The sequence below is a fragment of the Triticum dicoccoides genome, chromosome 4A (assembly GCF_002162155.2).
Source record: "Triticum dicoccoides isolate Atlit2015 ecotype Zavitan chromosome 4A, WEW_v2.0, whole genome shotgun sequence".
NCBI lineage: Eukaryota > Viridiplantae > Streptophyta > Magnoliopsida > Poales > Poaceae > Triticum > Triticum dicoccoides.
In genome coordinates, this window is record NC_041386.1 from 617812241 (window position 1) to 617828492 (window position 16252).

Consider the following 16252-nt stretch of genomic DNA (forward strand, 5'->3'; position numbering starts at 1 on the left):
TTACATAGGCATCACGTCCAAGATTAATAGACCGACTCTTGCCTGCATCTACTACTATTACTCCACAAATCGACCGCTATCCAGCATGCATCTAGTGTATTAAGTTCATGGAGAAATGGAGTAATGCAATAAGAACGATGACATGATGTAGACAAGATCTATTTATGTAGAAATAGATCTCATCATTTTATCCTAGTAGCAACGATACATACATGTCGGTTTCCCTTCTGTCATTGGGATCAAGCACCGTAAGATCGAACCCACTACAAAGCACCTCTCCCCATTGCAAGATAAATAGATCGAGTTGGTCAAACTAAACCCAAATATCGGAGAAGAAATGTGAGACTATAAGCAACCATGCATATAAGAGATTAAAGAAACCCAAATAGCATTAATGGATAAAAAGATGGATCTAATCATAAACTCAAAGTTCAACCGATCCCAACAAACACACCACAAAAAGAGTTACATCAGATGGATCTCCAAGAGACCATTGTATTGAGAATCAAACGAGAGAGAGGAAGCCATCTAGCTACTAACTACGAACCCGAAGGTCTACAAAGAATTACTCACGCATCATCGGAGAGGCACCAATGGAAGTGGTGAACCCCTCCGTGATGGTGTCTAGATTGGATCTGGTGGTTCTGGACTCTGCGGCGGCTGGAATTGATTTCCGTCGACTCCCCAGGGTTTCTGAAATATTGGGGTATTTATAGAGTAAAGAGGCAGTCCGGGGGGCACCCGAGGTGGGCACAACTCCTCGGAGCAGCCCCCAGGTGCTTCTTCGGCCCATTGGTTGTCTTCTGGTCCATAAAAAATCCACAAAAAACTCCGCTGCATTTGGACTTTGTTTGGTATTGATTTCCTGAGATGTAAAAAACATGCAAAAAAACAGCAACTGGCACTTGGCGTTATGTCAATAGGTTATTACCAAAAAATGATATAAAATGACTATAAAATGATTATAAAACATCCAAGATATATAATGTAACAGTATGAAACAATCAAAAATTATAGATACATATCACGCTATTTTTGGGATCGGCTAGAGATGCCCTAAGGTAGACATACAAAGCTATATCAAAGCATCCTTAGATTACCTTTGAAAACAGTCCGGAAAAAGCATGGCCAAGAGTTGGAAACAATGAAACAAGCATTGTGTATCAAACCAAATAATAATTTGCAAGGAAATTTCAAAACAGTTTCTTTAAGCTTCGAAATGGTAGGAAATGTTTTTATACACATAAAAGATACTCTGCCTTGTTAAATAATTTCTTCTGGCTGATAACACAAGACAAAAAAAAGGCAGCAACCAAAGTAAGGAATAATTGTTTTTATGCACATAAAAGATACTCTACCTTGTTAAATTTACTCTTCAAAATGATCTGTTGCTTCTTGCTCTTGTGACCCTGCAAACAAGAGTAACTATATGAAGCTCACAACATATGGATTTTTGGATTACAGATCAGATATAAATGTAATTGGTAATTCCTAAGAAACTTTACATGTGTTTCTTCAGGTAGGTCAGTTTCTGAAGGAAGGCCACTACTTTGGAGAGATAAGTGCTCCTTTGAAAGGATAATTTTACCTGAACAAACAGAGAGCTAAGCCCAGTAAGCAAATAGAAACATTAACCACAGTTCCTGTAGACGGGGATTCTAATCGTTATAATGCTCGACGATAACACAAATACTTTTCTGCAATAACACCATCCTACAACAATTAGCCTAGCAAACTAAGTGCCAAAATTAGAACTAGGCCATGTGTTACGTAAGAAAAATCAGTGGTTACAAAACATGGAGACTGTAAGGGATCTCAGATACTGAACAATAGCAATCATTGATAGCTAAACCAAACCCTAGAGCAGAAAGATTATCTTGTGCTATCACTTATCAGTATCTTATCAGTTTCACTTGGGACAACCCCGTCCTAGATTCTTTTGCTGAGTCAGACGTGCCAGATTCCATGCCTCAGCATTTCATTGTTGTTTGCCAACGTCCAAGAAATTCTTACCAATGCGTGTGCCCATATGACTAGCATCCCTCAGAATAAACATAGGGTTAACAAATTCCTGAATCTCTCAGAATAAACTTCAAAATAGGTGCCAGACTATGGTAATCTGCCTTGCACAATAATCAGAACTCCAAAACGTTTGTTTTGCAGGCCATCGGCAACATTTCATTTTATTTTGGATGGCCAAAATGTACCTTTCTATATTTAAGATGTTCTATTACAGATAATAAACCAAAGTTTGAAATAGTAAAATATAAATGTGAGATATAACGTATGTACTTACATAACACAGGAGACTCGTAAGTACACCAGGAAGCGGAAAACATGGGTTGATCAAATATACTGTAAGATACTTAGATGACACATGACAGCATAAAACACACCTTCATTACTGTCGTCACCAAGAGGCACCTCTTCGTCGAAATCATTATCTCCCAAGACTGTGTGAGAACCCTCGCATTCCTCCTTGTCAGACAGATTGTATTTGCTTACTTGTTCAACTCCGCATGAGAATCATGACAAAGGGGGAAAACTAAACACAGCAGTAAGGGCATCGTCTCTGCTGACTGGATCCCTTTGTCTTCCTCATGTCCGGCAGCCTGATCATCGGACTGCTGGAGGCCCGAAGGTATATGCTTTAGCGCAAAGGACAGCTTCCCCACTGCTCATCGGAGTGGAACCCTGGCTAATGCTTCAGCCGGAGGGAAAGGGGGCGCCTCCGCTTCCATGGAGCCCATGCGGATGCGGGGTCGATGATGGTCTGCGCTGAAGAAGAACGCAGGCCCGATTGATGTGCTGAAGTCAATACACATTCGGAGGGAGTTATTCTTCTTCGGCACCATGACAACGTTGGCGAGCCACTCGGACTGGTACACCTCTCGGATGAACTCGGTGGCTAAGAGTCGCGCGCTCTCCGCGCTAATCGCATTGCGCTTCTTGGTGGAAGAGCGTCGGAGGTGCTCTTTGACATGCTTCATCTTCAGGTTGACTCGGAGTCGATGCTCAGCCAGCTCACTGGGAATACCCGGCATGTCAGAAGGCTTCCATGCGAAGATGTCCCAGTTCTCATGGAGGAACTGGATGAGCTCGCCTTCCTATTTGCTATCAAGAATTTTGGAAATGTTGTTTGGGGCGGCGTTTGGATCTTCCGGGTGGACGTGAACTTGCTTCGTTTCGCCGGCCGACTGGAAAAGCGGATTCCACGTTCAGCTTATCGGACCTTAGCAGCTCACTCGAATCAACCGTTTTCTTGTACTCCTCCAACTGCGCCATCGCCATATGCTCATCGGCTATCTGAGAGCCCTTCTGCAAGCACTCTTCAACTATCTTTTGGTTCCCCGTGACGGTGATGACACCATTCGTCCCTAGCATCTTAAGTTTAAGATAAATGTAGTATGGTCTGTCCATGAATCGTGCGTAGGCCGACCTACCCAGGATGGCATGATAAGCACTTCGGGAGTCCACCACCTCGAAGGTCAACCTCTCTTTCCTAAAGCTTTTCTCGCCGCCGAATACGATGTCGAGGGCTATCTGCCTGAGTGACTTCGCTTTCTTCTCGGGGATGACCCCGTGGAACTACGTGTTGCTCTTGCTCAGTCGGGACATCGGAATGCCCATTTCCTCCAGAGTGTCGGCGTAAATGATATTCAACCCGCTATCGTCGTCCATGAGGACCTTGCGCAGTCGGACTCCACTGACAGCCGGATCGACCAACAAAGCCTGCCGCCCAGGGGCCGATATATGCGTCGGGTGATCAGACTGATCGAAAGTGACATGAGTCTTGGTCTAGTCGTGATAGTCAGAACTGCCATATTGACCTCTCGGTTTATAACCTTGAGTCGGCTCTTGCTCTCGACATCAGCAAAGATCATCAGAACCTTATCGACATTGGGGTACCCAGAGGTGTTCTTGCCCTCGTCGTCGTCATCCTCCTCATCCTCGCCCTTTGAGGGGTCTTGTCACATCTCCTGCTTTAGCAGTCGGCATTCCCGAGTGGTATGCTTCGGCAGAACCAAGTTGCCATCTTCATCCTTCTTCGTGTCTGGCAGGGCTGGTCGAGGATCTCGCTCTTGGGATTGCTCTTCTTCTTGCCAACCCACTTTTTTCTGCTTTGGCTAACCTTTGCCTATGCTTTGCCCGGCCAGAGCCACGGCTTCAGCATTTTCAGCTGCATGAGCCTTCCGCTTCTTCTTGCTGGAATTGTTTCCCGACTGATGGGCATCTCTAGCTTGGCCCTTGCCGCTTCTCAGACGGTCTTCCTCTTCGCCGTTGGTGTACCGACTGGCTATATCCATTCCGACTTAGAGTCGAGATCTCAGTCCAGCCGAATTTCAGGGTCGACTCTCAGTACTTGACACCTGCTTTGAAGGCACAGATCGCCTGATGCTCGGTGACGTTCTCTACTGTGTTATGCAGAGTGATCCATCGCTGAATTTAATCTCAGATAGTTTCATTGTGCTTCAACACATAGTGTTGCAATTCTGACAGTCCACCCGGCCGATTGTACGTGCCCTCAGAGGTCTTGACGAAGACTGGGGCCAAGTCGTCCCAAGAGTATATACTGCCGGGTGGGAGCTGGTTCAGCTAGGCTCTAGCAGACGCCTCAAGCATCAGTGTCAGGTGCTGCATGGACACATTGTCGTTGCCGCCGCCGATTTGGACGGCGACTCGGTAATCCTCTAGCCAAATCTCTGGCTTCGATTCGCCAGTGAACTTGCTGATCCACGTGTGGCCATCCTGAAGTTTTTTGGGATGTCTGCAGCACGAATATATCGGTTGAAGCACTCGGGGCCTGAAGGAGCAGACCCATGCGGCACGTCAGTGTCCAGGCCTTCCCTCAGGGCCCGACCTCTGTCGACCAAATTCTAGGCGAGGACGGACCTCACATTGAACTGTGGGTCTCAGAGGTCCTCCGGGCAGCATGGAGGACTCCCCCCATCATCCTCGCGTGGATGCCTGTCATCATAAGGCTGGCGCCCGTATGTGACGTCCCGCTGAGGGGGCATCCGAGTGCGATGATAATCATCGTGCCTTCGGGGGGGAGTGACCTGGTCATGCCTCCGATCTCTATACTGATCTCTCAAAGGGGGCGATGGCCGGCACCTCCTAGAGCCGAGTGGGCTATGAGCCAACTGGACCGGCTCGTCGCGAACGGACATGTTGTGGATACGATCACGGGAATGCGACTGTTATGTGACAAGGTCGTCTTCAGGAGAGCTTGGATACGGAGGATCCCTTCCCCAGCCGTAGAGCGGGAGGGCTGAATTGAATCGGCGATCCTGGTCGCCGACGCCAAGTTCTGCAGCGGGGTTTTGAGAACCCGGTAGTTCTGAGACTGATCACTCGGGAACAACCAGCGCTTGTGCCAACTGGAGCTCGGTTGCTGGCGGATGTGATTGCACAATTCCTTCTGCAAACGCTCGAGGCGCTCGCGCTCAGCCACAGTGGCTAAACGCGCTGACTCCACACCTAGGGCCTCAGGAGTCGTCCCCGTGAAGGGGGTGTGCAGAGAGCTTGCTCATTCTTCTGCCGGAGTACCTCCCGCTGCTCCCGAGTGAGTGCTTGGGGCACGTACGACTCGTGGTTAGCGGAGCGGTCGTCCTCGTGTTCATTGCCGCCGTGTCCACGTGACGTGCCAATGTGGCCGTCGCGAGCCCCCTCGTATCCTGGGGGGACCATGATGCTATGAGCCGGCCATAAGGACCTCGGCAGTCAACTCGACACTCTCACACTCGGACCCGTCGGAGGAGTCCTCATGAAGACCATCAAAGATCGGTCGCGGCCCGGAGAGCCATGGCATGATTGATCCAACACTGGAGCCGCGAGCGCCCAGAGCACTTGCGACGACGACCAGCAGGAAGGAGGGGTTCACTCGGTATGGGACCGGTGGCTGACGGAGAAGAACCCCGTATGAAGATGCGTGGAAGTGCGCGGTCGCCGCCGAGGATCATGGCTCTAACAACTTATGTTTTTCTCTCCCGTAAAAGAAAAAACAATCTGCACAAAATCTTCACACATTATCCAATGGCTATAGCATCGATTGAGCTGTACTTAAAAATAGTAAACTCGTTTATTAATATCTTTAAGGTTCACGCACACCTGGCAGCGAAAGAATGGTCTAAGAAAACAGTCATCAAAGGTGTAGATAAGTTATGCAAAACAGGCAGCGTGCTGCCTGACAGTAACCCTGCTTGGGCTACACCTCACCGAGTCTCAGACGAGGCAGCACAGAGCATTGGCATGTCGTCGGCAGATCTCGACACCGTAAGCAACTGTCTCTCGTCAAAGGTGCGGCTGGCTGCCTGCCGCTAGCAGGGCCTCGTCATCTCCAGGTGCACTGTCGACGCCGAAGCAGTACTGCGGACCACCGCAGCCGACGTAGTTGACTCCAGAGAGTCTGCTCGTCTTGAGAGCGATGCAGTTCATTTCCGTCCTTTCCTCCGCTGGAACACGGCGAGGTGCAGTGCTGCACTCCGCAATCTCAGCGTGCTCCCCGGCTTCACCGGCCCACAGCCCGCCGCCGTCGAACTCCATGGGATCCTCCAGGTAGCCTGCAACATCAGGTGGCATCACTGTGTCGGCGAGCAGCTCGCGCTCCATGTCCTTGAAAGCACTGATGTATGCCATTTCCTGAACAACACTGTCGCGGTTTGTGTCCATTCTTTGAAGCTGACGGGCGTTGGGTGGAGCCTCCGGGTGGTTGTGATCATCCGCCTTTCTCTTGACGCCATCCTGAAGGGGTGCTGAAGCTGAATAGAGGTCTCGTTTGTACTCCATGTCCTCACTGGCATGGACTACCATGAAAACATCCTTCACCTGCTGATAAACAATTAGCATCCTTTTTTCACTCTTTTTGCATTATAATAAAGAAAATTCAGTCCTCCCTTTGCACAATTGATTAGTACTAAGCATGAACTCATTTTGTTTTTCGTGAAAGGGTATTACCTTGGACGTCCTATTCGAGGCCTGATTATGGACATTAAACCCAATTCTCCCTAGAGCACTGAACTCCTGGCATGGATCGATCAATGTAAGTGATTAAGCAAAAAAAAAAAACTCTCTCCGTTTCTTTTTACTCCACTTGTAGGATTTGTCTGAAATTAAACTTTATGACATTTGACTTAAGACAAAACTTATATGCAGAGCAAATAGAAACGAAGGAAGTATCTCATCTAAAAAAATAATAGTATCAGGGGCTTTATTATTCAGGCGTTCCCTGATAAATATACTAGCCTTTGTACCATGAAAGCAATGCAAAATAGAAGTATGTATGTCATGTTCTTATATGTGGATGTACACAGCCGACAGTATATGTAGTTATTACAACATGGGCGAAAGGCAAAACAAGAGCAATGTGAATTTCATTACCAGGAAGATGTAAATTTCATTCGATATTTCCAAACATGATTAAGACTTGTCAAAAGTTGGACATCCACATCCAATAGGTAAATCCAGAACAGGGTTAAGCTTTTTTATTTTGAGGCTTGGACAGAGATAAGCTTGGTACGAATTGAAGGGTGTGACAGAAAGACATGAAGTTGAAAGAACTAATAGTTTTAAGTGTTAGTCATTAGGGTTCACTCATAACTAGCAAACACACAACTGTATTTGGGATAGCGAGTAATAAAGTTGCTGATCCTGATGTGTTTAACGTTGAGTTCTATCAACATTTTTGGGATTTGGTTAAAATGTACTTGTTTGCCCTCCTTGAGGAGTTTTATGACAACATGTTGGATATTGATAGACTTAATTATGGGTGATAACCTTGTTGCCAAAAGGGAGTGATGCAGACAGGATGCAGAAATATAGAAATATTCGTTTGCTTAATGTCATTTTTAAAATCCTTACCGAAGTCTTTGTGAATAGACTAATTGCCATTATTAAGGGTGTGTAATCAGAACCTCCCATACTGCCTTCCTGAAAGATAGATATATTCTTGAAGGGGTGTTGGTTTTACAAGAAACTCTTAATTCTTTACATAGGGGAAAAAACTTCAGTGTCCTTTTCAAGATTGACTTTGAAAAAGCTTTTGACAAGGTCAAATTGCCTTTTCTTCTCCAAACCTCGAAAATGAAAATGCACTGAGAAGTGGAATGATTGGATCATGAAATCTATTTCTGGTGGGAGAGTTGGTGTTAAAGTACGAATGGAGAGACTGGGCCTTATTTTAGAACACATCAAGGACTGAGGCAAGGTGACCCTCTTTCACCTTTGTTGTTTGACCTTGTTGTGGATGTCTTATCCATTTTAGTAGGAATAGACCTTGATCAGGGTTTACTAAGTGGCTTGGCAAATGATCAACAAGAAGGTGATGTTGCCATCCTGCAGCATGTAGATGAAACCATTCTCCTCATGCAAGATGATTTGGAGCAATCTCGGAATCTAATATTCCTACTATGTCTATTTAAAACTATGTCTGGATTAAAAAATTCACTTACAAAAGTGAGGTAATTTGTGTAGGAGTGGATAGTGAAAGAGTTAGCTTATTTGAGGAAATCATTACTTGTTGTAGAGAAGCTTTACCAATGAAATACTTAGGTATATACCGGTGGATGAGAAGAGATTGAAAAATAGTGACTAGGATCCTTCTGTATGTAAAATGCAAAAGAGAATGCGATGTTAGCTTGGTAGATTTCTTAATATTGCTAGAAGAACTACTCTTGTTAACACCTCTCTATCCAGTTTATCCTTGTTCATGCTTTCTTTCTATGGTCTCCCTAAAGAGATCAAGAAAAAGTATGCCATGACTAGGGTTAGATTTTGGCGGAGTCGAGAGAAAGACAAACAGAAATACCACTTGTTAGCTTGGCCAACTGTTTGTTTGCCAAAAGATATAGGTGGTTTGGGCGTGTTGGATCTGGAGCTGATGAATATTGCCCTGTTTTCTAAATGGATTTGGAAATTGTTCAATGAACATGGGTTATGGAAAAAACTTATGTGGGACAAGTATGTTAATGGCACAACTTTGAAGCAGGTGCAATTAAAACAGGGAGAATCCCACTTTTGGCAGGGTTTGCTTAAAATAAAAAGAGCTATTTCTGTCTTTTTGTAAAGAACAAATGTGTGGGAAATGGCAAAAGTAGATTCTGGAAAGATAGATAGTTCGGTGAAGCAAGTCTATCTCTAGTCTTCCGATTGTATGACATATCTCTGGATCAAAATATCACCGTACACGATGCTTTGACTGATAATCTCTCAAACCTAAAGTTCAGAAGAGCTTTGGTGGGGGAAAAGCAGAGAAGTGGACTAGGTTGGCGGACTTATGTGCGAATATTTCTTTGTCTAACACCAAAGATAAACTATCCTGGTTACCTGCTAATTCAGGTGTTTTCAATGTTAAATCCTTTTACGCTGCTATGCAGGTGGGGAGTAAAGCTCCCCATAAATTTTGTGGAAGGTTAAAATTCCTCTCAGGGTTAGGACGACCTTCCTCTGGTTGATTTTGAAGCAAAGTATTTTAACTTTAGATGTCCTACTGCACAGAGGAGGGAGTTGTGTGAACCTGACTGTTTGTGTTTGTGGCAGACATGGGACGATTAGTCACCTCTTTTTCCAATGTCCCTTGGCTAGATATACATACGGAACATTGTTAGCTGCAGCCAACGAATCAATTGTGACTTCTATGATGTGAATGCTTGTGTTTAATGTTTGTCTTAAGGATATGTGATATGTGGAAAAGAAGCTTTTTTTCTATTGGTACGGTGTTGCTGCAATTCTGTGGAGTATTTGAAAAACTTATAATTTGGCTTGTTTCCAAAAGACGGGGGCCTTCTGAGCCAAGTGATGTTCTTTTTCAGAGTTTCCCACTGGATTAATGTGGAATGTTTTGTAGGGGAGGGAGGACGCAAGAATGGACTGCGGCGGTGTGCAAGGCTGCTGTAAAAAAATCGCTTCTGAGAACTCTCAAGTTAGGAAGAGTTGGGCATTGTGGATTCAAGACTAGAATATGGTTCTTGATCTGAGCGTGCTGCTTTGGATATGAGTATTTTGTTTTAGCTGGCTTTATGCTTCGAGGTTGTTGCCTTGTGTAATCGCAATGGATTAATAATGACTGTGTGTTGGTCTGGTTTTGTTTCATTTACCTAGGCTTTGGTGAGTTTGAGAATAGGGTTTAGGGTTTTTCCGTGGGGCAAAGCCTCTCCACGTCTTTCTATATATAGAACAATCAGCATACAATTACATATGTACAAGGTACGTGTACATGACACGCTAGACCTATTTTAACACTCCCCCTCAATCTGAACTTCTACTCTGTACAAGGTTTAGATTGGTACTAAATCGGTCTAGCATCTGTCTGGTGGCTGGTTTAGTAAACACATCAGCCAGCTGATCATTAGAAGAAATGAATCTGACCTCAAGAGCTCCAGAAGCAACACGCTCACGCACAAAGTGAAAATCAATCTCGATGTGCTTGGTACGTGCATGGAAAACTGGGTTGGCAGTCAGATATGTGGCCCCTAAGTTATCACACCAGAGAACCGGAACACGCTGCTGAGACACTCCAAGCTCTTTGAGTAGTGACTCTACCCAGATGGCTTCAGCAGCTCCATTCGCCAAGGCTTTGTACTCGGCCTCTGTGCTCGATCTCGACACTGTTGGTTGTTTCTTCGAACTCCAGGAAATGAGGTTCGGACCAACAAATATGGCGAAACCTCCAGTTGAGCGACGATCATCCGGACAACCTGCCCAATCCGCATCAGTGAAGATACTAATGCTAGTAGAGACAGCCTTGCAAAATTTCAGCCCTGTGTGCAACGTTCCTTTCACATAGCGTAAAATCCGCTTAACAGCTTCCCAGTGAGCATCAGTGGGCTCTGATACCAAGTTTGAGAATAGGGTTTAGGGTTTTTTCGTGGGGCAAAGCCTCTCCACGTCTTTTTATATATAGAACAATCAGCATACAATTACATACGTACAAGGTACGTGTACATGACACGCTAGACCTATTTTAACATGGTGTCTAGGTTTAGGCAATTTCGTTGGAATTCTAATACTTTGTGGTGGTGTGTTTTGGTTGTATAAGACTCATTGGTTTCTTTAATGAAGGGTGTGGCTAGATTTCAGTCGACTGAGATTTAACCAAGTCTCAATCAAGTGACATAACATGCAAGAGAGAAAAAGAAAAGGCCGGAAAGAAATTTTGCACGGATCTTAATGTAAGGTCACACGGATATAGCATCTACTGAGACTTAACGAAGTCTAAGTCGACTGAGACTTAGCAAGACTGTTTAATAAAATTAGGGGAGTCGTCCCCTTTATTCAAAAGAAATGAGCTAATCATCAGAATGCTTACTGGATATAAAACCCTTTTTAATGAACAACTGATCATGTGTCTCATGACTCATGAGAATGATTACTGTACACACAGTCTACATATATGTCAACTACATTTTCGCATTTTCCTACCAGGTTCGATTGGCATATTTCACTGAATATAAATTTAAATTCACAGTCCATTACATTGTAAAGAAACCGATAATTCATGTTCCGAAAAAAAGATAGAAAATAAATTACTTATTTGGGCTAGAACTAATAGATACTAAATTAGCAATAGTTTATCTACTTCTCCATTACTGAAATAAGCAACAACCATAGAAGCAAAAGTTCCAAACTGTCTACTTTATTCCAGTAGCCTTGTTAGTTTTCTATGGTACTAGCACGATATGGATAAACCTTTCTAGAAATTTTCTTCTAATTGCACTATATTTTAGAGGTTCGTTCATTCCAAAGAAAATATTTCATAAGCCAAGATATTAATTACCACACAATAAGAGAAAAACTCTGTTAAAAAGTTTGTACTACCTTCTGCAACCTGTTCCCAAGTGCATTTAAATATGCCATAGATATTGTTGTCGACATATCATCACCACAAGACATGACATCATCTCGTTCATCAGGAGTCAACTTTTTTATGATAGCAATGTGCTTAAGAAGTACTTCCAATTTACCCAATGAACCTGTTCAGTTTAAAAGTGAGAAAGGCAATTGTACTATGTATACAAGATACTTTTCATTGAAGATAAAGGAATGCGAGAAGTGCTTAATTTCTCCAGGAATACCAGAAGAATAAAAGTAAACAACAGGGGCTAAAATACTAGTGATAACACATCTTGTGATATACTACAGATCCAATGCATAACATTCCCCATATTAATAAATGAACCGTGTTGGTTGTCTGTATTCTTTGTTGTGATGTCCACCAAGATATCACTAAATTTTTCCTAGAAAGAACATTCCAACATGAATTTGAATTAATAATGTGTTGGGCAACATATCATCCTTTATTCTAAAATTGAGTCATAATGCATAGTCCTCATTAAACCACATCACTCTGTATTAGCCATTAAAGCAATTAGAACCGTGATTTAAAAGGTTCCGTAGTAATCTACTATGTGTCTGGTGGAGTAGCAGTTGTACATATTAGATAATTGCCACATGAATGCGTTTCTAACCATCCGCATGCCGAAAAAATAGTGCACGCTCGCCACTCAAACCATCATGTTCAAATGCTCGTGTGAACTGTTCAAAAAATGTATACCCATCGTTGGTCACACACTGTATTTATACCGTCACCTATACGTACTAAGTGGTTCATCAGGAAAAAAGATACGCACATCACTGCAGTTGCAGCCAGTGCCTGTATACAGTAGGAATTAGAGTGAGACCTATATATGGAATTGTATTGCCTATCACTGGTGTTACCAGGAAACAGCGCCAGTGTAGCGACTGGAATCGCATGGAATTATGCTTTCTGAATGTTAAGCACGAATACTTGCCTATGAAATCGTGTTTTATCCTCTTGAAAAAAGGGAAGCGTTTGCTATTGGAAGTGTATGCCGTTTTTTCCCTCCAGACCCAATTTTTTTTTTTTGCAGGAAAGTAACTTATCATTAATCAACCATGATGATTAAATTCAGATCAAAAATATGAATTCAAGCATGCATGCATAATTGGTAATCAAGAAGTAGTTGCTTGATCCAATTAAAACGGAAAACAAAATCTATATGGGTTGCTAACTACAAACTATACGCTGCTGAAGTCTCAAAATAGAACTATCACATTTCCACCTCTCTTTTTTGTAAAAACAAACACCACTTCCAAAGTAGGAATTTGCAAAAAAAATATTGACAATAAATTAATCACTTCATCCATAGTTTTCATTTTGCTAACATTTGTATTATAAAATACATGAATTAGTTCATTACCAGCACATTACTTCAACAAAAAGTATGGCTTAAACAAATCTAGAAATTTGTCACAGACATTGAGGTTAGGAATTTTACTTGATAAAATTCTTATATAACTTCAAAAACAACACATGGTAAATTGTACAACATGTCACTACTAATTTTTCTTATGTGGCTACAATCCTAGTCATCCATTATATTCCATATATAATACTGTGAATATTTGCTTAAATTTCCGGCAGCAAAGCGTGGGCACATCACTAGTATAAACTATATAGTCTATCAATATCAGGGAGTCCTAGGACAAAACTAGAAAACAAAACAGAAGCTAATATACATGAAAGGGGAAATGCTGCAGGCTCTGTAGGTTTTGTTTGCACTAGCCCTAACCCATAGACAGCCGTCATGCATGATCAGCTCTAACACACCTCCGGTTACATTCTATCCAGATTTCCCAAGAGATTACAATTTCATGAACATCCTTCTCAGGTTCTCTGACAAAGTGACACCATAAGTGCAAATATAAATTTTTAAGAAAATACCATTTGTAGAGACTTAACTATCAAGGTGAAAGAAGTGTTGGCGAGCAAATGACTTCCAAACTTTTGAACGTGAACATAGTGTGACAGGAAATGATTAACAAGTACTCCCTCTGTAAACTAATATAAGAGCGTTTAGATCACCATATAGAGGGAGTATATGAGAGGTAATCCATCATTTTCCATATAGAGTAAACCAGGAGACGCCTAATTTAGGAGTAGATATATGAAAGTGAAACTTAAGTTCTTGCAATATTTGTGTGGAATAACATCACAACGATAAAGAGGTGGTGACTAGAATTGTTATGTATGTGTAGTTATTGGAGGTTTTCTTTTAGAAGGTACTTTGACACTGGAGATGCCACTCCTTGGCATGGTATGTTAGAGGAGCTCCAAACCCAAACCATAGTAGGAAAACATGTTTTTCTTTTGGGAGAACAAACATTGAAAGAGAGCAGTAACACATAGTACCTGAAACAATTGATCTGTCCAGTCCAAGAAGATCAATTGTCCTGAGCAAAGGAAAAGAAGCATCATTAGTATTGCATGTACACCCACACTGAGAACGAAGAGGGGGGAGGCAACACACCTCAGATGCAGCTGCTTGAATTCCACGAACTCCTGGATTTCACACACCTTTTCGAAGTCCCAGCTCTCCGCTTTATACGCAGCCTGCACAGCCATGGATGCACATTTACCTTGTGTACTACAGATGGAATTATGGATGAAGTTTTTATTCTGAGGGGAACTATATATGGATGGAGCTAACCGGTTCCAAACACCTCAACAGCAGAGCAGAGCTAAAAAAAAAGGCACCTTCTGCAGGAGAAGGTTGGTGGTAGAGGCAGAACTGATGGATGGTGCTGGCTGCGGCGTGGCAGGTACCGGAGGTGGAGATGATATGTCACCGCCGGGCAAGCTGAGAGGATCATGTACGCTCGCCTCCTCATCGCGCACCGGTGCAGCGTCTTCGCCGAGGGATCTGCCAGCTGCCATGGATGTGTCTGGATACTTGTGCATCGATTTGTGCACCACGCAGAGCACCATGTGGTCGGGGCCGTCGCCCTGCGTGTCGAGCGAGATCTCTGCCATGATCCAGCCGGTGCGCTGTTTTCCTCTGTGTATTTGCACCAGGTAGGAGAAGGATTTCTTGGACGCCCCATCAGATATGGGTTTCCGGCCACCCTCCGGATGCCAGGTGCCGCCGGGGACCTTGCGGCTTCTTTTCCCGGCCTTGGTAGGGGCCGGTTCGCTGTAGAAGTAGCACGACCCTTGAAGCCCGCGACCGGTGCCCGGGGCGTGCCGGCGGCCTCGGACGAGGTCTTGGGGAGCAGCAGAGTAGGCGTTGTCCCTGTGGACGAATATGGGTAGCTTCTCTCCGGCGTTGAAGCCGGTGAGAAGGCCCAGGAGCTGGAGGTCGGTCGGGGACCTCCTCCCGTCCCACGGCTCACCCACCACCGGTGCCGCCGTGTGTCCCATCTCCAGGGTAGCCGCCACCTGGACGACACGGGGGAGCCGGGTCACCGCAGGTTCCCGCTTAAGCAGAAGGTCGGCCTGGGAGGCCATGGCGGCGCCGGCGTTGCTGGCACAGGTCCGGGTTCTACTAGCTTCTTTCTCGGCGGGGGCGTAGTAGTAGTAGTAGTACAGACGGGAAATGTTTGACGGCGCGCAGGCGGACAAAGACGAGCGAGCGCCGCGGACAGGGAGAAGAAGATTTTTCAGGGGGAAAAGCAATTTGGCGCGTGGGTTCGGTTTGGGTGTTTGATCGTAGGGCGTACGTGGACTGCTCCAGCACCGTACGATCACCGTGGTGCAGGCGCTGTTGACGGCGATCGGAGATGGAAATCTGCTGGCTGACGTCGATCGTAGGTCTGCAAGATCAGGCGGGACCCTCCACTGCTCTAGATTAATTGGGTGAGATCAAAAAGGTGCCGGGAGTCACGAACCAATACAAACGCTCTTATGTGCCTGTCCCATGAAAATCAACGCCCCTGATGGCCCTGATGTGTGAATCGACTCACGGCCGCACACGTAAGGACTAGTACTAGGGCATTTCGGGCAAGCGTCCGAACAGCCGGTAAGAGAGGCCGGTCCCAAGTCCGAACAATCGCTGGATAGGAGTTGGTAGCTGACCGGCGGCATTAGCACGTAGGCGCTCAGCGGAAGAGTGCGGTACGGGCAACTTTGGTTTTGTTGGCGGCCGTCCGAGCAAGTGGTAGCAGTAGTGATCTGATCACTGCCCGAGCAATATCCGAGGGCCATTTGCATAACGACACGCCGTGTTACAAGCACACTCAGCTCAACGCTGACTGGGACGGCGACGTGTTACGTGCGACGCGTCCCGTTTTCACAGCGCGCACTCCAAACGCCGATGGGATATGGGCGATAGATCTGGTCAAATTAACGTAATTAATACCTGTGCCGTTACTTCATATCCTTGCCTAAACGTCAGCGACGGCATCTCCAAAAGAAAACAGCGACTACAAGGAGATGATGAAGTTGCCTTCGCTGTGG